We start from the raw sequence: 18,216 nt of genomic DNA, 5'->3' as shown, positions 1-18,216 counted from the left end.
TGAATGGATTAAATGCTCCAACCAAAAGACAGAGGCTTGCTAAATGGATACAAAAACAAGACCCATATATATGCTGTCTACAAGAGACCTACTTCAGACCTAGGGACACATACAGACTGAAAGGAGGGGATGGAAAAAGATATTCCATGCAAATGGAAATCAAAAGAAAGCTGGAGTAGCAATACTCATATCAGATAAAATACACTTTAAAATAAAGAATGTTACAAGAACCAAGGAATGACACACATAATGATCAAGGGATCAATCCAAGAAGAAGATATAACAATTATAAATATATATGCACCCAACATAGGAGCACCTCAATACATAAGGCAACTGCTAACAGCTGTAAAAGAGGAAATCGACAGTAACACAATAATAGTGGGGGACTTTAACACCTTACTTACACCAATGGACAGATCATCCAAACGGAAAATTAATAAGGAAACACAAGTTTTAAATGACACAATAGACCAGATAGATTTAATTGTTATTTATAGGACATTCCATCCAAAAACAGCAGATTACACTTTCTACTCAAGTGCACACGGAACATTCTCCAGGACAGATCACATCTTGGGTCACAAATCAAGCCTCAGTAAATTTAAGAAAATTGAAATCATATCAAGCATCTTTTCTGACCACAACGCTATGAGATGAGAAATCAATTACAGGGAAAAAAATATATATGTATGGGCCAAAGACCTTAACAGACGTCAAAGAAGTATACAGATGGCAAGTAAGCAGATGGAAAGATGCCCCATATCACTTGTCAGGGAAAAGCAAATTAAAACAACAATGAGGTACCACTACCCAGCTTTAGAATGGCCAAAATCCAGACCACTCACGACACCGAATGCTGGCCGGGACATGGAAGAACAGAAACTCTCACTCCTTGCTGGTGGGCATGCAAAAGGGTGCAGCCACTTTGGAAGACAGTCTGGCGGTTTCCTACAAAACTAAACATGCTCTTACCAGATGATAAAGCAATCATGCTCCTAGGTATTTACCCAAAGGAGCTGAAAATTTATGTCCACACAAAAACCTGTACATGGATGTTTATAGCAGCTTTATTCATAACTAGTAGAGCAGCTCTGCAGGCGACCAGATGTCCTTCAGTAGGTGAATGAATAAAGAAACTGTGGTATGTCCAGACAATAGAATTTTATTCAGTGCTAAAAAAAAATGAGCTATCAAGCTATGAAAAGACATGAAGGAGACGAAAATGCCTATTACTAAGTAAAAGAAGCCAATCTGAAAAAAGGCTACATATGGCATGATTCCAACTACATGACATTCTGGGAAAGGCAAAACTATGGAGACAATAGAAAGAGCAGTGGTTGCCCCAGCGGGGCAGGAGATGATGAATAAGGTAGTAAAAATACTCTACATGATATTATATTGATGAATAGATGTCATTATACATTTGTTCAAACCCAGAGAATGTACAAAATCAAGAGTGAACCCTAAGGTAAACTATGGACTGGGAGTGATTATGATGTGTCAGTGTAGGTTCATCCTTGGTAAAAAAAAAAAAATGTACCATTTCAGTGAGTGATGTTGATAATGAGAGAGGCTATGCATGTGTGGAGGAAAAGAGTATATGGGAAATCTCTGTACCTCCCTCTCAAATTTGTTGTAATCCTAAAACTGCTTTTAAAAAATAAAGTCTTAGAAAAAACTGAGACGTTTCTGGCCAGAATTAACTGCCTTATTTTATCAAATCTAAGATTTCATTTACTGTGAGTGACACCATTATTTTAAACACCACCAAAAAAAAAAAGCCAATTAATTAATGTGTGACATAACATAATAAGAAAGACACCTCCCAAATTCTCAGGTGTTAAAGGATGAAAATGTCTGAGTCCCAAAAGCCACAAAACATAGCAACACAGCCCCTCAGTCATTGGACTAAACATTTCATTTATATAAATTCTCTTTCTTAGACTGTCTCAGTGTTAAGATGCCACTTGGAAGGACAGGTGAAATAAAGTTTAAGACACAGAATTGTTCATCTAGACCCCTCAAGCGACCTAACACACCCTCTTGTCATTCCTATCAAAGCCACGCCTGTATTTCATATCTCCAGGAACAAGAAGCAACCAGCAGGAGAGATCGTTTTGAATCAAAGAGATGAGAGCAGAGAAGAGAGGACCACCAAGCGATTCTCTGCCAAAGCAAACAGAGACGGGCAGAGGGAAGTGGGAAAATGACATTTCCTTCCCAGAGTCTCTGAAGGAAAAGTACAAAGACTTCATCGACCAGTATCTGGAGCTGAGACAACAGCTGTAGAGGTATGATGAGCCCCATGCGAGGGACAGGGACCTGCGAGATTTCCTCTGGCTGTCTCTAGCCTGGCACAAGACCAGAGCTGTCTCTGGCTATTTGCAAAGAACTGGTGAGGGGCCAGTTGGCTACCAGGGGTATGTTTCTGTATCATTTATCACACACAAAGTGCTCTGTGGCTGGAAAAAGAGCCATGATCACTGCAGCCAATCAAGCCCGGCAGTAGGACAAGCCTTCCCCCACTCTTTCTAAGTCTCAATCCCTTCCTCAAAAGCAAACAACTGGCAAAAGCCCAGCAGCGGTCAGAGAAAGGGACCGAGGAGACCATGCAGGGTATGGTTAAGCTCGTAGAGACAGCTTGCCATGATCATCATTCACTAAGTATTTCTTCAGCACCCGCTATGTTCTAGGTCTTGGGGATACAGTGGTAAACAGGACAGCACATTACATTCCAGTATTTTTGATTTGGAATGATTTTGGGCCCTGGGTTCTTCCCATCTACTTCCAGGTGCAAGGGGAGAAAACTGCCCCAGTTTGTCCCTTTGTTCAGTCTCTTCAACGGGCTCACATCTTGCTCCCCTCCCAGGCTTTCACAAGATCGGTCATGGGAACGCCGGCTCAGCAGAGCAGCCCAGAAAAACTAACAGCCCAGCTAAGTGAAGTCAGCATTTCATCATAAGTTTGGAAAATGTCGAAGTGGCTCACAGGAGAAAAAAGAAGGAGGACAGATAAGAGGGGCATGATTGTCATTAACAAGAAACAGTACAGCCTCACAGCCTCTAACCATGTGCTGAATAAGTCTGTGAAATATTCTTGGGAGGATAAACACTGATGGCCATTCAAGCTGACAGTGGGAGCTGGACAGTTGACATTTACAACAATGCTCAATGCAAATCAAGGCACTTGCCCCCAGAAATGGAATTTCATAGATTTATCCTTTGAAAGGCTGTTTCTCTGACTAGTCTGGGTCAGCAGTTAAGCTGCAAGAGAAATATTTCTATTATGTGGTAGATTTTTCCAAAGCCTCTAGCTCATTAGGCGAGAGAGGCCTTGAAAAAGTCTGATTCTGGTGTGGTCGTCAGGTAAACAGAATGAGAAAACATCAAAGCACAATCCCACCTCCAGAAATGATGAAAACAAATACTTCCTCTGAAGTCACTAATGTTCCGAGACGGGGGTGTCCTCACAGGCCAGGTGTCCTGGCAGCATTCCAGTTCTGCAAAAATTGTTTCCACATGCTCCAATAACTCTCACAGAGCCACCTTAAAGAAGTGAAACTTTTCATGCATGCCACTGCTGCTTGCTATCCCAGAAATGGATTAAAACTCAGAGCCTCTCACTAGTTGGGTGACCTTGAAAAGCCACAAAGCCTTAAGCAAACCCTCATTGTTTCACACCTGCTGCTCCCTCCACCATCCCCACAATCAGTGATTCCCAGATGCACTGTGTTTTATTTTCCTCACAGCACTTAATATTTGAAATTATCTCATGTATTGGTTTGCTTGTTTATCACAGTCAGCTTCCTGAGATCAGAGACAGTACCTGCCTTATTCATCTCTGACTCCTTAGTACTTAAAAGGATGCCTGGGGGCTTCCCTGGTGGCGCAGTGGTTGAGAGTCCGCCTGCCAACGCAGGGAACACGGGTTCGTGCCCCGGTCCGGGAAGATCCCACATGCCGCAGAGCGGCTGGACCTGTGAGCCATGGCCGCTGAGCCTGCGTGTCCAGAGCCTGTGCTCCGCAATGGGAGAGGCCACAACAGTGAGAGGCCCGCGTACCGCAAAAAAAAAAAAAAAAAAAAAGGATGCCTGGTACCTACTAGATGCTCAATAAATATTTGTTACACAAATAAATGAAACTTATTTAAATTATTTGAGCAAAAATTCTATAATAAGAGTAATAATACAAGGTAATCACTGCCTTATAGGATTCTTTGAAAGATCAAGTGAGATCATGTTAATAAAAGAGGAGCCTGGAACATTGCAAGGTGCTCAATAGATATTAATTTAATATTAATTTAATATTAATATATATTAGCATTCCTAATTCCACAAAGCACTTTTCTCGGGTAACTTTCCAGAAACAAAAATTCTGAAATAATTCATACTTAGATATGATTAACTAATAACTGTTTAATATACCATATTTATAACATTCTAAGCCCCCATCTACTGAAAATGCATTATAAATTTAATAAAACTTGGCTGGGAAAAAACGCTATAATATATTCATCACTTTTAAAGCATATCAATTTCAAAAACGTAGAAAAGTGAAAAACTTTTAAAAATAGATATGGTATTACCTCTCCTTGGGAAAAATAAAGGTAAGTTTTAGCACAAATGAATAACTCTCTAATTTCAGGTGCTGTGATTGGATGGTGGGAAAGATCATGGGGGAAAGCCTTCCTCACACCTTGAATTAATAGCATCCGATGCTACTTCCTGGCCCAAGTTTGGAGTGTGAGCAACTGCTCTTACTTTGAGACTAGGAAGTAAGCAATGTAATGAACAGACATACAATTAACTCTTAATTAGCCTGGGGTCAGGAACTGCTTGACTAGTCAAACACCCTGCGAAATGAGATGACTAGAACGCGGTAGCTGGAAAGGAGAGAGCAGACTAAAGAGATGCCCTCCTTTACCATGTGTGGGACAAAGATGAGCTCAACTCTCTTTCATTAAGTAGAATCAGATGTGTCTACTCTCTAATGGAAATGCTCACTTGTGGATTTTTAGTTTCTCCCTTCCTTCCTTCCTTCCTCCCTCCCTCCCTCCCTCCCTCCCTTTCTTTCTTTCTTTCTTTCTTTCTTTTTAAATAGTCACCACACCGTACATTACATCCACAGGATTTATCTATCTTATGACTGGAAGTTTGTACATTTTGCCCACCTTCACCCAAAACTCTTTTTAGTTTTATCCCCTCATCCTTCCAGCATTCAATCCCTGGGCAGCTGGGTTAATGACCAAATAACAGGGTGACAGGAGAACAAGAGGCCTGGATGGTCCAGCAACTTAACAATCAAGACGTAAGTGACCCATCCCCTACTCACTCATGAGTGTCCAGTTTCTTCCACTGAATGAAAAGTCCTATGGGCCCATCCATAGCATTTAATGCGCCTCCTCTTCTCCCATTTTCTCACTAATCACCATCAGTAACAATGAGAGTTCAAAGGTCCTGGAATAAAGGCTGGGGAGAGTGGACAGGAGGCATTTTCCTGTCAAAGCCTTGTCTCTGATGTCCACACTTGAAGTGAATGCCTCCCATAATGAGATGTCAGTTTATTTTTTTTTCCTTTTAGATCTGCACATAAAAAAGGAGTTCAACTGGCAGACAGCATCTTCAAGGGGTCCAGACTCGGCGCACTGGGATGCCCTGTCGCTTGTTGGCGGTGGGGGAGATCACCAGCAAGTCACAGCCTTCCTCCTGCACGTCTTTGTCCCTCCCTGACCTCTCAAATAACAGGAGGGAGCGGAGAGAACAAGGACAACATTTAAAGGTAGATTTCTAAATGGAACATCAATATATTACCATGAGCCATCTGCCAACTCCTGAGTCTGGGGAACCATTATATTTTCTGAGGGGGGGAAAGTGGGCTAGTTGTTGGACAGAATAAAAATACAAACAGCTTCAGTGAGCTTTACCCACTGACCTGTCTCAAAGCCCTTCAACAACAGGAGGAATTTCCAAAGCTGTGAATCCATCCAAGAAGCACTGTTTCTAGGAAAGACAAAACCACGTTCAGATGGAAAAATAGACCTTAAGTTTTGTTAGGGTTTTGTTTTGTTTTGTTTTATATGCTTTGTTTTCCCTAAAAGAAGTCTATAAATCAATTAGCTTCTTTGTGCCTTCCCGTGTACAATACAGGGCAAATGGCATGAAAACCTCCATCCCTTGTCAGACTGAATAGCAGCTTGGGTCTGAGTACCGCACATCCAAAAGGCGGCCGTGTGGGGCATTACAGCCTTTCCAAGCGCCGGCTTGGTGTCCTGAGCAGCAAGCTGAGATGGGCTTCCCAGCCCAGCCAGGTACACCTCTGCCGCCCTCCACTCTAGCTGTGAAGTCCAGCATGCATGTCCTATGACACAATCCCACTCCAGAGTCCTAGGGACTCTGGAGAGACCCCATTCAGATAACTGGCCAAACAGATAAGCACATCAGGAGGTCACCCATCCTGACTGCGAAACAAGTCAGCCAAGTGGCTGCGAAAGGAACAGAGGATGTCACCGAGAGCTTTGCTCTTGTACGTTTAAATTCTATTCTGCCTCTGACCACGTGCATCCAACACAATTGAATGTCCTGATCCAGATAAAACCGTGTTTGTTCCAGGGCTCTATTGGGTAAATAAAACAAACAAAAAAACAAAAACGCTTCCATCTCCATTGACAACAGTTTTAGTTTGTTCTCACGTCTTCCCAATACAATAAAATAGGATTTTTTAAATAAGTGGATGACCTCTTTACAAAATGTGATCAGCTAACAGCTAGTTTGGAGCAGTGGAGAGCTGATTGTATAAGCCACTAGCTCAGTGTTAATACTGTTGGTACAAATAGGTATTTAAACTACTTGCTTACCTTGTTATCTGTTAAGGTTTTACTTCTGGCCAAGTGAAGTCTTCACTGGAAATGTAAGCTCAGTGGTTAACTGAGGGATTTAAGATCTTATAAAGACAGCATTTGTTACTTTAAATTGAGCCAAGAAAGCATGAATGCCTTAGATCAATAGCTTCAAACTCTAGGGACCCACTGTAAGAAACGCTTACATCACAGCCTAGTACACACCCTTACATGGGTGTGTGACTAAAACAGAAGTTTCACCAAACAGAGCTCACCCTGGCCCTTTCCTATCAATTTCTTCTTTATCAGAAAATGCTGTTGCAAGTTGAAACTCACTATACTGAATTGATGACCCACTAATGGGTTGAGACTAGCAAATTTTTTTTTTTTTTGGCTGCGCTGGGTCTTTGTTGCGGCACATGGGATCTCTAGTTGTGGCTTCTCTAGTTGCGGTGCGCAGGCTTCTCTAGTTGCGGCGCGCAGGCTTAGTTGAGGTATATGGGATCTTAGTTCCCCGACCAGGGATGGAACCCAGGCCCCCCTGCATTGGAAGCTCGGAGTCCCAACCATTGGACCACCAGGGAAGTCCCGAGACTAGAAATTTTTTTTAATCTTGCTTTAAATTATATCCAGGGAAAAACTACTAAAACTCTCTTTCTATTTCTCTAATACCTAATGCCCTCTCGCTCAAAGCATAAATATCCACATATTATCTGAAATACACTGTTACGTTTTTAGGATAAGAAGTGGTAAGGGGTGGGGAGGATTAAAACAAAATAGTACAGGGAATTCCCTGGCGGTCCAGTGATTAGGACTCAGCGCTTTCACTGCCGGAGCCTGGGTTCGATCCCTGGTTGGGGAACTAAGATCCTGCAATTCGTGCAGCATGGCCAAAAAAACCCCACAAAAGTACAAACCAGAAAGTACTAGTTGAAAACTTTTAAGGAGATTGAGAAAATAGCTCCAAAAGTTGTCTCATAATGCTTCGTTCAACCAACAGATTCTGAGCTCCCCACTATGGACCAGGCGCTATGGGAGGCTCGTAGTGAGGAAGGAAAGAGAGGGAAGTAACAGGACTTTTTGCTGCTTGCGTATTCACCACCTCAGACCCTCTACACACAGACGGGGACCAAAGGAACAGCCTAGGCCAAGGCTGCCCCTCTGCTTCCAGGAGACGGATGCTTGGAGTGCCAGGCCCTCACACAGGGTGCAGCACGGAGGCCTGGGCTCTCCTCCCCTTGCCTTTCACGAGGAGGGAGGAGGGACCCCCTAGAATGGAGGTCCAGCCTGAAGCACCATGAAATTTCTCCGGCCAAGCCCTAGTTACTCATCTGACAAAAAGCAGAGAAGGGAAATTATTTATATTCAAGAGTCTAAATTTTACTATTGATAAATTGTAATTTATTTTCTATCCTGGCAGGAATAGTTTATAAAGCACATTTCCCAGCTTCACCTTCCTCTTTCCATTTCCTCTCTTGATAGGAAAGAAGGGAGGGAGGGAACAGAGAGGAAAAGGATAAAGGAGAAGGAGGAAGAGGAGAAAAGGAAGGAGGGAGGGAAGGAACAAATGAACAAACGAAGGCAGACAGGGAGGAAGGGAAGTACTAAAGCTAAGATCTAATCAGATCTCAATTCAGTTAAACCCAGAAAATTTTTCCTTGTATCTTTACTGTGGAACCTTCATGGCCACATGGGACCAAAAGTATTTGGAATCTTAGCTAGTTCTTTTTTAAAATGCAAAGAATAGAGTGAAACTAATGTAATTTATACTAAAGTGTAAAATGCATCCTCAGCGCCTTTCTAGAAGCGATAAAGAGTAACAGTAAAAGGTGTGAGGCCTACCCAGCTATTACCATTTTGTCTAAAATAGGCCCTAAGGATTTCCTACTTCTTAAATCATTTTATGGATCATCCACCCCATTGGCTCAGTTTCTGCCTCTTCTTTCAATCAATCCAAATGTCCAAAAGCACCCACAGCTAACATTAGTCTTTTCCAAAACCACTCTACGATGCTTGGGGAGGGGGTGGGGAGGGCCAGTAGGCAGCCAGGAAAACAATGATTTAGCAAGGATGGCAAGCAAAGACTACAAATATTTTCCAGAGAATTAAACATAAAGTGAACTCAATCTCTCTCCGTTTAATTACAAAGGGATTCCAGTCTTCTCTCTTTTTTTTTTTTTTTTTTTTTGCGGTACGCGGGCCTCTCACTGCTGTGGCCTCTCCCGTTGTGGAGCACAGGCTCCGGACGCGCAGGCTCAGCGGCCATGGCTCACGGGCCCGGCCGCTCCACGGCATGTGGGATCTTCCCAGACCAGGGCATGAACCCGCGTCCCCTGCATCGGCAGGCGGCCTCTCAACCACTGCGCCACCAGGGAAGCCCCAGTCTTCTCTTAATGACATCTTGATGCTCTTGAAGATCACACTTCAACAGAATGCCTGCTCTGTTTCTGTTGCCAGCTTACATGTGAGCATACTCTCACCACAGGCAGGTGAGGTTTCCAAGCCAACGATGAGAAAAGTGCTTAACTTGAGATGAGTCTAAGGTAAGTGTTTGCACTCACACCCGTTTTGATCGGGCAGATAAAACATAATGTTGGATAGGTTATCAGCAGGGCTCACTTTATAGAATTTTCTTCTCTCAGCAGGAATCTGAATTTATACAAGATCACATTCAGAATTCCTTGATGTCAGCAAGATGGGAAATATATATAAAATATATATACATATATGCACATATATACATTAGAAACCCATTAAAAACTTCCGCTCTGGGGCAAAATGAAGCCACATAGCCCTCCCTAGAAGTAAAAACATTCTCTGCGGTGGAAATTAGCTTGATGACAAGGAAAAGCTACAAGTTACATCCATGTTCCCATAGAAGAAGGGCACCACCAGTGTGGCGTTTGTCACCAGCCAGAGCACCTGTCTAGGTTAGGTTTTCTCTGAGAATAGCCATGTCACAAACGTGCTACTAAGAGTCAGAGGAACTGGGCTTCAAATTATCCACCTTGCCCTCTACCAGCCTAGTGACACATCAGGAAATCTCTCTTGGCCTCTGTTTCCTCAAACACACAGGAGCACAGACACATGAACTGTCATCTAAAAAATGCCAGTACTTGATTAAATGATGTCTAAAATCATTTTCCATTGATAACATCCTGTTTTGAAAATAGGAATCATTTTAACTCCTAATAAATAAGTGTAGGTTAAAAAAAAAACCCAAACTGCCAGAGTTCTAACACAAAACAAATGCGCCTTGAGTTTGGAATGGAGGCTAACGTCACACCAAGGCTCGCGACTTCCAAGCCAGGGTCATTCATTCCTTCCTTTACTCAGACAGTCAATAAAATGTACTGAACATCTGCTACGTACCAGACACCCCCCTGAGCATGAGTGAAGCTCAGAGGGAGGGTAGAAGATTTCAAAGCCAGCGGCTCTATAAACAGGTGGGAGGTAAAGGGAAGAGTAAAGAAAACAGAGAAAAGGAATATGTTAGCACACTCCTACCAGAACAAGGGTCCCAACATTTTTCACCATAAATATGTATGAATTTATAGAGTACTAAGAGTTGAAAAGGAACTAGAAGAAGGTGTGCTTATTTTTTTTTAATAGGCTTTGGTTTTTAGAGCAGTTTTAGGTTCACAGTAAATCTGAACAGGGAATACACAGCTTTTCCTGTTTTCCTGTACAGCCTCACCCACACACACGCGCAGCCTACCCCATTATCAACATCCCCCCACCACAGAGTACATTAGTCACAACTGATGAACCTACACTACCACACCATTGTACTTATTTTTTCAACAGACGAAATTCACATGTAACACTGATAATCAAAATATAAAACCACCATTTAATCTTTAGGATGTTTAACTAATCCGTTTCTCTCTTTCTAACCCAACCCCTCAACCCTTAAGGGACCAGAGAGGAAAGAAGACTCAAACCGCTTCTGAAAATCTGGTAATCAGCTGGGAAACCTTGGAGGCCCACAGTCAGGGGAGGAAACTCCCTTTAGTCACTGGAGCAACTGTTAACAGTGAGGACTGCTCTTCTTTCTGGGATTCTTTCCCCCAACTCCTCTCCCTCCCAACTGCTTCCCAACACACACACACACACACACACACACACACACACACACACACACACACACACACACACACACACACACACACACACACACACACACACACACACACACACACACACACACACACACACACACACACACACACACACACACACACACACACACACACACACACACACAGAGTCATTCTAGCTCATAAAGCCTCTGTAAGATCTTCCTTTGACCAGTAAGTTGGAGACCATTTTCTAAGGATTCTTTTAGACCTCTGATTATCCTAATTTAGGACATGACCCCAAGATGTTCCCATGAGTAGGGACTACTAATAGTGTAGGACAATAGTGTAGGGACTCTCAGAGCTCGGAGGTAACATACCTCCCACTAAAGGATATCATAAACTCTTTGAGTTAAACAACCCAATGGGCTAAATCTTCTTGGAGTCATTATTCAGATGCAGGTATTAAGGCTACCCAGTTAACAAGTAGCACACGCCTCAACAGGTAGGATGTAATTCTGAAATCAGCTTAGAATAAAGATGGCCAGCTGGTGACCAGAGGCTCCTATCAGCCCATAGATACGGTCAGCTGGCTCACATAATTGTTTTTAAGGCTACATTTGATTATTCCCTCTAAGGTATCAGATTTCCCATGTCTTTTGAAAACTGGTAACACATGAGGTTGACATGCAACAATCGGCTAGAGCTAAGGACAGAGCAGCTGACTTGATTAGATGGAGACTGTCCTCTCTCCAGTCTGCCTCTGTCTCCAGCCCCCAACACACACACACACACACACACACACCCCCCGAGGCTCCGTGAATGCACACACGGTAAATGGGATGGCTTCACTCACTATGCAAACAGCCTGGCCCCTGGCCACAGAATACACCCTGTTCTTTGCTTATCCTGAACCTCAATCTCAGAGTGCCTACACTTTTCAGTTCATCATCCACCAACCTCCTACCTAGAGTCAACTGTTTTTATCCGTTCATTCTCACTCCTTTTCGAAGTTCTCTTTTCTGTAACTAGCATTGGCAGCTTCTAGCTGACTTTCCACCATGGTCCTTCCCACAGTGTTGAAACACTGAGTAAAGGCGCTACTCATCTCCCAGCCCTGCTGTCATTGTTCAAGAGAAGAGTAGGTGTTCTGAGGGGCTGGCTGAAGGCCACGAGGCTGTCAAGTTCTTGTGAAACTAGATTCATTATCATTTACCTATTTTATCAGTCATTTTGTACCGTCCAGACCCAGAAAATAACCTACGCAAAAGAAGATTTCAAAAGAATACTTTTTCCTCCTAAATTAGCAGACATGAGGTATTAAATAGTAAAAAGTATCTAAAGTAAGGCAGTGTTCAATAAAAACCTTTGCATTTATCCCACCTTCATTATATTATTTCTGTATCCAGAAGAATGATCTGAAAAATAACAGAGAAATGTAGTTTCCAAGGCACTGTCCTTGCATAAATTTTAAAAAGCACTGTTTGATATACAAAGATACTTTTAAAAGAAAAAATGTATTATATTAAATAAGCATAATCTTGATCATTATATATTAGGTGTTATTCCATAGAAATACAGGAAGAAAGGCTACAGCTGAAAAGGTCAAGAGTTGACAGAACTGTTTATTGCTAAATTCTCTGTGTAGCGGCCTCATGTGATCCTTTATGTAAATTCATTAGGTAGTTGGTCTCAGTCTCCATCTGCCTTGCAAGGAATTCTGCTCATTGGCTAATAATGCTCTGGCAACATCCTTACCCGTGTTTACTATACATTAATTCACTCAAAAAGTAATTAGCAGGCCTAAAAGACTCAGTCCTGAGAGTCATGCTGAGTATGAGACATAGCCATCCAGTTTTTGCGTTTTAACGAACTATTTTCCACGGCATCTGGCTGAAGGTATGGCCTATTCTAATGTTTATGACTCATGTAGTAGAGGCAGGACTGTTACTGAAACAAGTTCTAAGGACTGAAATCTAAGCCATCAAGCCCCTGGGCTTCCCAGAAGCTCCAAATTACCTTACCTTGTGCTCCTCTGCCTTTGGCTATCATAAAACACTGCTGACTGTCTTCCCCCTTAACTAATATTGCTTTAACCTTATTTAAGGATGCTGCCTAAAATTAGCTTTGTATATAAGTAGTTTAGAGAGCAATATAAAAAATGAATTAATTGCTTTGGATAAGTGAATGCATGAATTGACTGATAAAAGGCAAAGAAAATGGGAGCTTGTTAGAACTTTTTAAAAGCATCCTTCCATATAAAAACTAATGAGGGCTTCCCTGGTGGTGCATTGGTTGAGAGTCCGCCTGCCCATGCAGGGGACACGGGTTCGTGCCCCGGTCTGGGAGGATCCCACGTGCCGCGGAGGGGCTGGGCCCGTGAGCCATGGCCGCTGAGCCTGCGTGTCCAGAGCCTGTGCTCCGCAACGGGAGAGGCCTACGTAGCACACACACACAAAAAAACTAATTAATGCTCACTTCATCTGGTCTCATGAATAAGGAGTTAAAGTCAGACAAGAGAAGTTTCTAATTATTAGACAACAATCTTCCACATTAATGGAAACAAGTCAAACTAAACTCTCAGATAATATGATAGCTTTTTCTATCTTTGGGAATATATAAAATATCAATTCATGCTGAATTCAGCTGTGAAAAGATGCTTGGCCTAACATGAGGATTAATTAGTTTTCTTTGCCTGAGCACATGGTGACTTGCTGGAGGATGGGGACATGAGGAGAGAGATGAGGAGAGTTCAGTCCAGGATTTGAAATATGCCATAAGTAACCTACAATGTAGATAACCTACATAAAGAGTAAAGCTAAATGACTGAAAACAGCTAGCTTCAAATTTAGCAAATTCTGTCAGATTCCGCTACGGCATAGTTTGCTCAAAGCTATACTTTTGGTCACAGCATCAGAGAAGGAAGTTAGCAGTACTGAAGACACGATTCACGAACACGGTTTGGCTGCAGTTGGAACAAAAACAACATGCTCTTTTAAGGAACTGACATTGCAGAGACTTGATGATATTCTAGGAAATGAACATGAGATAATGTATTCAAAATAGCCCCATGATAATGTCAATGAGTAATTTCAGTTCTTATCACCATATTATGTAGTTCAGGGCAGTACTGATACTGTAGCAAGGAAAGGTGTCAGAATGTTTTAAAAGAACTGATGCTTCCCTCCCTCGCTCCAAGGAAAACGGCTGACGATGGATAAAAACTTTACACTGCTCATCATGGGGAAAAACAAAAAAATCTGAAAACAGGTTTTGCTGTTTCTCAGCAAATAATGAACCAAAGATCTTGACCCATCAGCATACATATGTCCAGCTTTATCATCAGAGGGAAAGTCATGGAAAACAGGGCCCCATATCATTCAAGCTGGAAAAGGTTTTAAAGATCACTAGGCCAGAGCCCATACTGACAGATGCCCAGAGATATTAAGTAACTCTCCTCAACTGCCCAGCGTATGAATTGCAGAGACAGAGCTGTGGAACGAGGTCCTCGCCTTTCTCCTCTGCCTTGTGGTATTTCTCCACCTACTTAATCTATTTCCCCTCTTCTTTTATAAACAATATAGATCAGGGAAGAAAGACTGCTGAAACCCTTTTGCAAATCTGCAAAAGTACAAAAAGCCACCCACCCTGGTCCCCTTTTCTCACCTCGCATTCCCTGCTCACATATTGTAGCTCTCTCTGGGACACTTTTCCACCCCTGCCTACTTCACAGATTTCATTTCTTCTTTGATGGTTTTTCCTACCCCCAAGCCAGAGTTAGGGGCTCAGTTCCTACAGCAACCTATTCAGACCTGTGTCACAATATCCACTACCTTATTGTTTTCTAACCTCTGATAACCTTTCTATCTCTTACCACACCCACAACACTGTGATTTCTTGGAAGCAGTTATTTTGTCTTACTTACCTTTGCAGATGCCATTAAGCCCAGCACTTAGCGAAGATCAGTAACTCTTTCCTGAATACATAAATGAATGTTACAAAATATTTTTGCCTTTCGAGCTTTTGGAAAAAGCAGACAGGCAAAGTTGCATGATGGTACAGGACAATATATGTATGCTTATATAAATATTTTTTCAAACTGCAGAAGATCCATGATTGGGTGCTATCTAGTTTCTGTAATTTTTCTTTTTTAAGGGAGCATGAAAGGGCCTGCTAATTCCAGGACAGATACTTAGCAAACTATGCCCATAGTTTAAAATTCAAGTTAGTCTCTGCCTCTCCCTTCACAGGCTTCTCTGCCCCAAATGCTCTTCCCTCCATAGTTGTTCTTGATCCATCCATTTTCAAGGCTCAGCTCAAACACTAGCCCCCCAACAGGGCTTTCCTTGACCCCCTTGGTGACCTCAGGGCCCTTTATCACACCTTCTTCTGAAGTCTCACAGCACTGTAGCTGTACCTCTTTATTGATTGCATTCTGTTTATTAAGTGGATAGTTTATCTCCCCTCCCCCACTAAGCAACCTGAGGGAAGGGTTTCTTTCTTTATACCCTGAAGATGTCTAACACAGAGCCCTGCCCATGGCAGGTCCTTGGTAAACAGTTTTTGAATTGCTAAAAGCTTCCCTCCTTAAAGACAGCAAGTTGCAAACAGACAAATCTTTACCGGCAAAATGAGGAGGAGATCCTTCCCAGCTGGGGGGTCCATGACTTAGGTAGCTACGTGTGTGAGCACCAGCCAAGTCAGTAGGTGAAGGAGGACAGGGTGGAGATGTGAGCCTATCATGGGGGGATTTCTCAAGGCAGATAGATAAGAAGAGCCCCTAACCTGGACTACAGGGCAGAGAAGACTTCCTAGAAGATATGACCCCTGAGCTGAAGCGCAAAGGTTGAGTATCAGATGGGGAATGGGGAATGACAGACAAGGAGGCTGAAGAGGTGAAGACCTAATCAGGGCTTTATACACTGTGTTACCAAGCTTCTTTCTTTTCCTGGAGGAATGGAAAGCCATTGAAGGATTTCATATGATCAGGTAGCATTGTGGGAAGTGAACTGGAGGGTCCTAGGCAGGAGGCAGAATGACCCATGGCTATGGCAGTCATCTATGCAAGATGAAAGGAGCTTCAAAGAAAAATGTGCAAAGTGGGCAATTAATATTAAGATAAATATCAGCTGGTGATATATTAGAAACGGGAGAAAAGAGAACAGGGAGGGAGAGGAAGACATCAAGGATAATTACGAAATTTCTGGCTTGAGTAACCAGGTCATAACATTCACAAAGACAGACAAGGCAGAAAGTAGAGGAAGTTTAAGTGGGAAGATAATGGATGAATTAAGCTAACTGAGTCTGAATTGTCTAAGGGATGTCAAAGTGTCTGTCCAGTAGGAATTGGCTACATAGACCCAGATCTCAGGAGAGAGATTTCAGAGCCAGAGACATCTATTTGGGAGTCCTTGTAAGGTGATGGTTGAATTCATAGGCATATATGAGATCCCCTGGGGAAAGTACATAGAACTCACGAAAGGCTTAAATCCAAGGGCAGATAAAGAAGGAAGACCTTTGGAGGAACTGAGAAGTTGCAATCACAGAAGTAGGAGGAAAACCAAGAGAAACCAATTCATGGAAGCTGAAGGATGTTTCAAGAAGCATGGCGTGGCCAACACTGTAAAATGCTGCAGAGGTATCAAATGAAATAAAGACTCAGACCATAGCCATGGCATTTAGTCAGGAGGTTTTAGTGCCCTTGGAAAGGAAAACACTATTTCTGAGGAGTGATAGAAACTGAAGTCAGGCAGTGGGTTAGGGAGTAAATGCAAGTTGAAAGTGTGGAAAAAATGAATGAAGAGATTTTTTAGAAGCTTGGTTTTAAAAGGAATGTGAGAGATGGGACCAAAATCCAAATGAGACACAAGACCGAGAGTACTCGTGCGTGTGTGCGTGTGTGCGTGTGCGTGTGTGTGTGTGTGTGTTATTTGGTTGGTTACTTTGTTTGTATAGTTGAGAGAACCCTTCAGTGTTTATGTCCTGAGAGCGATAGAGTCAGGGAGAGGCTAAAGATACCGGAGAGGGAGGATAAAAAATGGAGGGCGTTTCCTAAGAAGCTGGTGGAGAGGGACCAAGGGCGCTGATGGAAGAATTAGCCTTAGATAGAAGGGAGAAGGGACACTTTTCTCAGGACCAGCAGAGGAGGGAAGGATGGATGCAAGTGCTAATAGGAGTATAGGTAGTTAAGGGTACTAGTTAAGAGACTCTTACTGTAAATCCTGATCAGCTGTCAGGAATGAGAGAGTTGGTCACAGTAATATAGCAATGGTTTCAAAAGCAATCACAACACCTGGTTTCTTCAAACAAACAAAAACTATACGTATATGTATATAAAGAGAAAAGGAGGAAGAAACTTTACCTTAAAAGAGACTTACCAGACATGTCAACCAATCACAAAATATTGACCTTATTTGGATCCTAATTCAAACAAACTTTTTTTAAAAAGTCAAAAGGCAACAAAGAAATGTGAAAACTGCCTGTATGTATGTCTAGTGGTATTAGAAAATGACTATTAACTTTTTACTGAGATAATACTATTGTGCTTAGTTTTTTAAAGTGTCCTTATCTTTTAGAGTACGTACTGTATTCACAGATAAAATAATATGATGTCAAAGATTTGATTTAAAATAATTTGGTGGTGGGATAGAGGCCATAATGGAACAAGACTGGTCACGAGCTGAGTAACAGATATGTGGAGGTTTAGGACACTACTCTCTATGCTTTTACAAATGTTTGCAATTTTCCATAATAAACATGTTTTTAAACCAAAAATACATACTTTTAAACGCCAGAAGAAAAAAATAAGGCAATTGTGGGGAATGAAAGTGATAACCCAAGACACATAGAAAGATTAATATGCAGCATTGTAAGTCTGCCTAAAGTTGAACACAATCAATTTGTTGCAACAAAGCTGAGTGACTTTTTTTCCTAGCAGCCTTCAGAAGGCTAGATGTGAAAGTGAAGAAGTTGCATTGGTACAGGGTAAGAATCTTGAAGAATATGACAGCAGAAGGGATACGATGGTATTGACTAGAGAAAAAGTGAAGCATTAAGCCATCATCCTGTCTAGGCTGGATAGGAAGGATGTGAAAATATGGAAGTGACTGACATGATAGGGACAAAAAGGAACCGGAAGTCTTGAAGAAAATGCATGGCTGGAAAATGGAGGTGAGAAAGCTGGAAGAATTATAAGCCTGTGGTTAGCAAGCCAGTCTATGGAGTTTAAGATTTCAGCTCTGGGCGATGACAAGGTCAAGTGTAATTGTAAATGCCTATGAAGTGCCTATGTAAAAGGATG

Source organism: Lagenorhynchus albirostris, chromosome 11 (assembly GCF_949774975.1).
Source record: "Lagenorhynchus albirostris chromosome 11, mLagAlb1.1, whole genome shotgun sequence".
NCBI lineage: Eukaryota > Metazoa > Chordata > Mammalia > Artiodactyla > Delphinidae > Lagenorhynchus > Lagenorhynchus albirostris.
This window is presented reverse-complemented; position numbering follows the sequence as displayed.